This window comes from Heterodontus francisci, chromosome 7, assembly GCF_036365525.1.
Source record: "Heterodontus francisci isolate sHetFra1 chromosome 7, sHetFra1.hap1, whole genome shotgun sequence".
In the NCBI taxonomy this organism is placed as follows: Eukaryota; Metazoa; Chordata; class Chondrichthyes; order Heterodontiformes; family Heterodontidae; genus Heterodontus; species Heterodontus francisci.
This window is the reverse complement of record NC_090377.1, coordinates 27,496,509-27,505,019: the sequence shown is the minus strand read 5'-3', so window position 1 is coordinate 27,505,019 and position 8,511 is coordinate 27,496,509. Positions and strand designations below refer to the sequence as shown.

The 8,511-nt window shown below is 42.7% G+C and overlaps 1 non-coding gene across 1 annotated transcript; it reads right to left on the bottom strand.

The window, feature by feature from the left end:
* Positions 1-7,844: 7,844 nt before the first annotated feature.
* On the bottom strand, positions 7,845-7,966 carry LOC137372455 (U6atac minor spliceosomal RNA). The gene has a single exon (XR_010975432.1). It is a non-coding gene; the product is annotated as a U6atac minor spliceosomal RNA (small nuclear RNA).
* Between the last annotated feature and the right edge of the window lie 545 nt (positions 7,967-8,511).

Here is an 8,511-nt window from a genome sequence, read left to right as displayed (position 1 = left end):
GGTCTGTTAGCCTTTACCGTAAGAGGATTTGAGTACAGTAGTAGTGAAGTCGTGCTTGGTTAGACCACACCTGGAGTACTGTGTGCTGTGTTGGTCCCCTTACCTTAGGAAGGATATTATTGCCATAGAGGGATTGCAATAAAGGTTCACCATACTTATTCCTGGGATGGTGGGACTGTCCTATGAAGAGAGATTGGGGAAAGTATGCCTGTATTTGCTAGAGTTTCAAAGAATGAGAGGTGACCTCATTGAAACTTACAAAATACTTAAAGGGATAGACAGGGTAAATGCAGCAAAGATGTTTCCCCTGGTTGGGGAGTCTAGAACCAGGGGACACAATTTCAAAATAAGGAGAAGCCACTTAGGACAGAGATGAGGAGAAATTCCTTTACTCAGAGGGTTGTGAATCTTTGGAATTCTCTACGCCAGAGGATTGTGGAAGCTTAGTCATTGAGTATGTTTAAAGCAGAGATTGACAGATTTCTAAATATAAATGGCATAAGGGGATATGTAGGTAATGTGGGAAAAAGGCATTGAAGTGGAAGATCAGCCATGATCATATTGAATGGTGGGGCGGGCTCGATGGGCTGAATGGCCAACTCCTGCTCCTATGTTCCTATGTCAAAAGGAATGAATTTCCATATTTATTGCACATGGCATGGACTCAATGGGCCGAATGGCCTACTTCTGTGTTGTAAACATTTTATGATTACATACAATTCCAGGATTCCTATTCTATTTTTCAAATCATATTCTGCAATTCCATTCCCTTTCCATGAAAACTACAAACCAGTTACATAGATTATCACTTCTAGAACATTGTTATTAAATATATGCTCTTTCTTTGAACAAATATTTTTGTCTGGGAGAGAGGAATAATCGCCATAAATTACCTTTGTGAGGAAAACCACACCTGCCAAGAATGAGGTATATTAATTTCATCAGATGGAACATTAATTTTAAACTCTTACTGGACTGAAAACATGGCTGCACCTGCATTCTAAAAGACAGTTGCCTGGCGAAGACAATGGAACTGCTCCCTGATTCAACTAATCAAATAAATACATGTTTTCTTGTGGTTGTGTGTGCTAGAATACTAACATGTCTGTGACTGAAGCCAGTAACTTCCTAAGCGAGGGTGAAGTAACTTGGGATAAGTTAAAAGCACTGTCTATGGAGGAGTTGAGAAATATGGCTGAGCAGTGCGGGATCATTGTCCATGCCAAGGCTAGAAAGTCTGAACTTCAAAGACGAGTGGCCAACCATTTTTCTCTCAAATCTGAAGAAGCAGAAACAGGGTTAGAAATAGACTCCGGCAGGGTATTGCTCGCAAAGATACAATTGGAACAGAGAAAACTTGAATTAGAAGACAGGGAAAGAGAAAAAGAGAGACAGGAGAAAGAAAAAGAGAGAGGAGGGAAAAAGAGAAAGAAACTTCCAGAAGGAACGTGAGGAAAGGGAACTGAGGCAAAATGAGATAACTAGGTGGTGACAGAGTAACCCCAGAGAAAGCATGGCCAATATGGAGGATCGTAATTCAGGGCTGGGTACTGAATTGTTAAAATTTACCCAACTGATCCCAAAATTCAATGAGGGAGACGTGGAAGCATTTTTTGTACCTTTTGAAAAACTTGCCAGGTAGTTAAAGTAGCCAGCTGAGACTTGGACTCTCCTGCTACAAGGCAAGTTAACAGGAAAAGCCCATGAGGTTTATTCCCTGTTGCCCGATGAGAGTTCATTAACTTATGAACTGACAAAAAATGCTATCCTTGGGGCATATGAGTTAGTACCAGAAGCTTATCGCCAAAAGATTAGAACCTTCAAGAAGTAAGCTGATCAAACTTACCTGGAATTTGAGAGAAATAAGCAGCTGGCTTTTGACCAGTGGTTGAGGACTCTTAAAGTGCAGCCCAGCTATGAAAATCTCACAGAGGTAATTCTGCTAGAGGAATTTAAAAACTCTCTCCCACTCTCCATAAAGACACATGTAGAGGAACAGAAAGTTCATAGACCCAGGCAAGCTGTAGTTCTGGTGGATGAGTTTGCTTTAAGATACAAGTTGATTGCCCAGGGGAAAACCTTTCCTAGTCACCTCCACAAATCCGAAAAGGGTGGGAAGCCCAAGCAGTCCAGGGAGAGAAAGAAAAACAGGAGACTCAGGGGCCTTCCTCCAGCCAAAAAGGATGTAAGTAGAAGTGAGACCCAGAGACCTGTGTGCTTCCATTGTAATAAAGCAGGTCATCTAAGAGCTGACTGCTGGAAACTACGGGGAAAGCCTGTAGTATTAATCAGAGCACAACCGCTCAGTGAAGGAGAAGGGACCCTGATGGAAAGCACAGCAGAACAAGCTGTGGTTAACTGCAGGAGTAGTAAAGCCCAGAAAATGCACTGCTGTAGGGGGTGCAGGAAAATTTGATTGGATTCCTGAAGGTTATCAGGATTTTTTTATTTTTATTTAGAGATACAGCACTGAAACAGGCCCTTCGGCCCACCGAGTCTGTGCCGACCATCAACCACCCATTTATACTAATCCTACACTAATTCCATATTCCTACCACATCCCCACATTTCCCTACCACCTACCTATACAAGGGGCAGTTTATAATGGCCAATTAACCTATCAACCAGCAAGTCTTTGGCATGTGGGAGGTAACCGGAGTACCCGGAGGAAACCCACGCAGACACAGGGAGAACTTGCAAACTCCACACAGGCAGTACCCAGAATTGAACCCGGGTCACTGGAGCTGTGAGGCTGCGGTGCTAACCACTGCGCCACTGTGCCTTAAGGAGAGCAACCCCATTCCCCGAGTGGGGCAAGCAAGCCCATAGTAATTCTCAGGGACACAGGAGCCACTAAATCCCTTTTACTGGGAAAAGGCCTGACCTTTCCCCCAGAGAGTGCAGTAAATACCAGAATGTTGGAAAATGGTATTGGAGGGTAGTGTATGCCTGTACCTTAACACCGAGGGCACTTGGAGTGCGACTTAGTTTCAGGACCGGTGACCGTAGGGATTGTCTCTAGTTTACTGTGGACAGGGTTGACCTGCTCCTAGGTAATGATCTGGTGGGGGCGAAGGTTGTAGCTTCCCCAGCAGTGAAAGAGAGACCGCAGGAGGTCAGAGACAGGGCAGTGGCAGGAGACGATCCCCTGCAGTTCCCCTGTATGTGTAATGAATCGGGCCACGATCAAACTAACTTCCTCAGAGGAGACTGTATTAAAACTTCAGGCAGATGACCATGAGGTCTGTCTGTCTGAGACTTTCTTTGGGAAGTTAGAAGACCCAGGAAATGAATTAAATGAATCTTCCCTAGCCTAGGCTCAGCGAGCTGACCCAGTATTGAGAGAGTTATAACAGGAAGTGGAGTCCTCCTCACAGACCTGAGGACAAAGAGTGGGCAGTGGTTCACCAGTTAGTGGTGCCACAGAGGCACCGGAAAGAAATATTAAGAATGGCCCATGAGATTACAATGGCTGTATATGTCAGTATACGAAAAACCAAAGCCCACATAAGACAGCAGTTTGACTGGCCAAAACTCCACAAAGATGTGGTGGAGTACTGCAGGAGTTGCCACATGTGCCAGGTTGAGGGGAAACCTCAACGTACATGAAACCTGCACCCTTAAGTGCTGTATCGGTGGTTGGATGATGCCCCAGCAGCGGGCTGGTGAACTGTAAGGGAACCCCGCCGAGAACAAAGGGGGACAGGCAGGCATATGGCTGGCAAAAAGTTAGAAAGAAAAGAGGCTAAAGGGACAAAGAGGGCAGGTTAAAGCAAGTCCAGGAGGAATCCCAGATGAAAACCCATACTATCCAGTCAACCAACCCCGAAATGTTGGAAATCATAGACCCCACATCCTTCTATGTAAATGCACACCAGAAGCACTGCACCAGAGTTGCTCACAGCATTTACAGAAACCTGCAGAGACAAAGAAAGCCCTTAAGAGGGCAGAGAAACTGTGAGGGTGATGCCTCATCTAGTCGATGTGCCGCAGGGCAGTGCAGTAGAATCTGCCAGCAGGAGTGTTGCAAGGGACAAAGCGAAGATTAGCAAACAGTCCACCCCCACAATCAGGAGAAAAGAGAACCAACCATCCCCTAAGGTGAAAATCCCTTGCATGACTCATCAAAGCACTGAAAGAGAGTTCAGAGTAGATCCACCCACTCCTGACTGCCACGAGCAGAACTCCACACCAGGGGCTAATTAAATATAACCCTCCCCCTGCAGACCTCAACAGGAACAGAGACAACGTAGGCAGTCATGAAATGTGCAAACTGAAAAACTTCCCCAAAAATCACATGTTTATTAGAATGCCAAAAAAAATCAGATTAAAGCAGCCCATCCGCCAAGAAAATACAGGCTGTAACAATGTTTAGGATTTCTGAATGAATGAGAGAAATGCAAGTGTCTTTTGCTATATTTACTCTTCTCTCTATTCTCTTTTAATGAAATGCTCTTCTAAGATCACCACCTGCAAGTTCCCGTCCAAGCCTCACACCATCCTGACTTGGAACTATATTACCGACCCTTCACTGTCGCTAGGTCAAAATCCTGGAACTCCCTTCCTAACAGCACTGTGGGTGTACCTACCCCACATGGACTGCAGCGGTTCAAGAAGGCAGCTCACCACCACGTTGTCAAGGGGAATTCGGGATGAGCAATAAATGCTGGCATAGCCAGTGACGCCCACATCCCGTGAATGAATTTTTAAAAATCGCATTTCATTCCACTGGATTTGGAGGTGTGAGGAAAACCACACCTGCCAAGAATAAGGCATATTAATTTCATCATATGGAACATTAATTTTAAACTCTTACTTGACTGAAAACATGGCTGCACCTGCATTCTAAAAGGACAGTGGCTGGAAACATTTGCATTTTAAAAGACAGTTGCCTGAAGAAGACATAGAAACATAGAAAATAGGAGCAATAGGAGAAAACAGGAGAAAATTAGGAGTTGGCCATTTGGCCCTTCGAGCCTGCTCAACCATTCATTATGATCATGGCTGATCATCCAACTCAGTAGCCTGTTCCGGCTGTCGCCCCATACCCTTTGATCCCTTTAGATCCAAGAGCTATATCTAGCTCCTTCTTGAAAACATACAATGTTTTGGCCTCAACTACTTTCTGTGGTAGCGAATTCCACAGGCTCACCACTCTCTGGGTGAAGAAATTTCTCCTCATCTCTGTCCTGAAAGATTTAGCCCGTATCCTTAGGCTATGACCCCTGGTTCTGGACTCCCCCACCATCGGGAACAACCTTCCTGCATCTACCCTGTCAAGTCCTGTTAGAATTTTATAGGTTTCTATGAGATACCCCTGATTCAATTAACCAAATAGACTTTGATCAAAAGACATTGAATGTGTGAAAGTCAGCATTCCTGCCCACCTACTGAGGATGCCTACAAAGATTGAAAGAATCCATAAAAATCTCGCTGGGCAGGTTGTTCCAAAAAAGGAGCTAGTCACATGACTGGACTGCTGGCCCAGGTTTGGTTTGAATTGTGCCACACAGAAAAAAAATACCGCAACTGAACTTGGAGAGCATTTCTCCCTGTCTCTCTCTCTCTCTCGCGAAAAGAAGAGACTGCAACTGGATTTCAAGAAGACATTTTCCTGTCTCTCTCTCCCTCTCACGCAAAGACAGGGACCCACAAAAGAAACTAAGCCTCAAGACAAAAAACCATCGAAACAAGTTTGAAAGTGTGCACTGGGCCCCAACGAGATGGCAAGATTTAACTGCAATCAAAGTCTTTACATCAAACTAAAAAGACAGTAAATGAACTCCACTTATTGCTTCAAACCTTTCCCCTTGATTCTTTCTCCTTTTCTGTCTCTATCTGCATGTGTGTTTATCGCATATGCAGGCTCGCATGGTCGCGTCGCATATTTTTAGTAGTTTTAACTGAAGTAGAGTTTTAAAGTTAATAAATTCACAACTTTCTTGTTTAAATCTAATAAAACCTGTCTGGTTGATTTCTTTGCCATTACAATTGGAGAACTGTGAACAAGGATTCACTGAGGGGACGTTAAAAACACGGTGTTTTAAAAATTAAACCCTGTTATGGCCAAATCAGGAAAAGGCTGCGAGGGAACCCCTAGACCCCTTTCTCACCTGGTCGTAACACCTTCATTGCAATAACATTGTGCATGAGTGATGTGTGTCTTGGTGCAACTTGTGCGTTGGTCAACAACATGCTCATGTTGTTATTTGATGTAAGGTGAGGAAGCCTTGTCTGTAATCACCATACCTCTTGGTTTGCTAGATTTATTATTGGAAAAATATTAGGGCAATTAGAATCAGCTGTTGGCACAATTCTAATCATTTGCATTCATTTTAAATTGTTTCTGTTGCTCCACTCATCATAGTCCTATTTTACCAATGCCACCAATCCATGCTCCTGTCCACCTTTCCTTTGTGCTTCACCTGGTGCTTCCTCCTTAACTTGACTCACTAAAATCCCCCATGGTTTCAACAACGACATCTGTATGTGCCTTGAGCAGCGAGGAAAGTGTCCAAAGAGCTTCACTGAAGCATCAGGAAAGAAATGGATGCCAAGCAAAAGGAGGAGTAGCAGGAGGAGTGACCAAAGCTTGGTCAAAGGTATGGGTTTTAAAGGAAGAGCAGGAGGCAGAGAGACAGAAGGAATTCCGTAGTGTGAGTTGCAGGCGATTGAACATGTGGCCAACAGTGGCAGAAGAGGCTGGAGTCAGAGGATGGGAATGCTTGGGGTGGAGGGTTGTATTGCTGGAAATGGTTACAGAGAGACTGGGCAATGAGAGGTATTTAAATACAAGATGATAATTGTAAATGTGAAATGCTGGAGCCAATTTAAGTCAGCAGTAATGGGGTGTTGTCCATGCAGGATGTGTTGAGGGATTAGATATGAGCAGCAGCATTTTGGATGAGCAGTGCATTGTATGATGCTGGGTGCAGTGAGACGTTGGTTTTTCTGGAGCATTGTGAGGTCTGGTTGGTTCTGGCAGTAGACTACAATAATCTGGGATACCCAGGCATGATGATACATTAAATTTCTTGGAAGCTCAAAAACATAGGCTCTGTCACAAAGCCTTGCCTCCCTCCTACAGACTTTCAAAATAAAAATTTAGCAATAACCAATCATTGCTTTCTCATTTATCTTGTCTTCATTTTAACCTTGATAGTTTCTTGCACTGTGGCTTTACTGAATATAAATAGCTGAAGTATTAACAGTTTATACCATTTAACTAAAAAGTAACAAATAGCTTTAAAAACCACCTTGACTCCCTATCAGAATCAAACACAAGACAATAGATGCTTCCCATTTCAGTTAGCTATAATAAAGTAATTTTTTCATTAGCGATACTAGAGAGAAAATGGGTTTGCCTTTATGAATAAATATAACTGCACTTCTACTTCAAAATTTGTGGAACAAGACATCAATCTAACCCAATAATTCGCAGTAAAGATTTGGAGTCTCTGTCACCCAACTGGATCTCCTGAAGAAATGTGTCTTCACTGCCTATCAAGATATCATTATTAATCTCATATCATTAGTTTAACTGTCCCTGACATTAGATGTTGGCCCAATTACTGTTAATCACCATCATGCATCATGACCAAATATCTTTATTTCAACTCAGAACACATTGCCCTCTGTTAGATATAAGGTTTAGGTCAATGAATTATGTTGGATGGAGCTCCCTCATCAGTGTATTATAATTTTACTGCAACCTTTATTCCATTCTCTTCATAATGAATCTTTCTATCATTTTAGGACAATCCTCTTCTTTCCTTACCTTTTTATTTATCCTCTCATGTTTCTGTCCTTTTTCTTAGAATAAATTTATTGTAAAATTTGAACAGTTAAAAACATGGTAAGCTAACACTAAGTAGATATCAACGCCTTAACTATTTGTGTGCTATAAGGCTACTGGCACTCTGGCATTCTTATCCAAGGGGAGTGCTAACCTTCTCTTCATTTCCTCCTTTTTTAATCCTTTATTAGTTTTCTCCATTCTCCTGACCACTCTATTTATCTACCTCTTGTTATTTTGCTCTTCTCATTTCTGAACCTTACCATTTTTCATTATTTATTTCTATTTTACTTGTAGTTCTACACTTCATCTCCAACTCCTATGTTCCTATGATTACATAGAGTTTGATTCAGTTCATCAGCATAGACAGGGTTGGGTTCCAAGAACAATTGCTGCTCACACCATTAATTCAGCTATGGTTAATGTTCAAAACTCTATTCCTCACTGATGTTAAGAATGACTTAACACTGCCAGCATGAACAGAATGCTTTGATACTGATGCTACATTCGTTCAGATTCTGGGCGACTAGCACCAATAAGCTGGCTCCTGGCCTTCGCACTGTTAAATCCAGTTCATTTAAAAATTGAAGCAGACTTGTAGACGACTGTATATTTGTGGTCTGTGGATGGAGATCATAACATTTAAAACTGAGGGAGCAATTTAACCAAACCTACCCACCAGAATCTCACCGGATCGGATTGGGTGCCCATTCTAC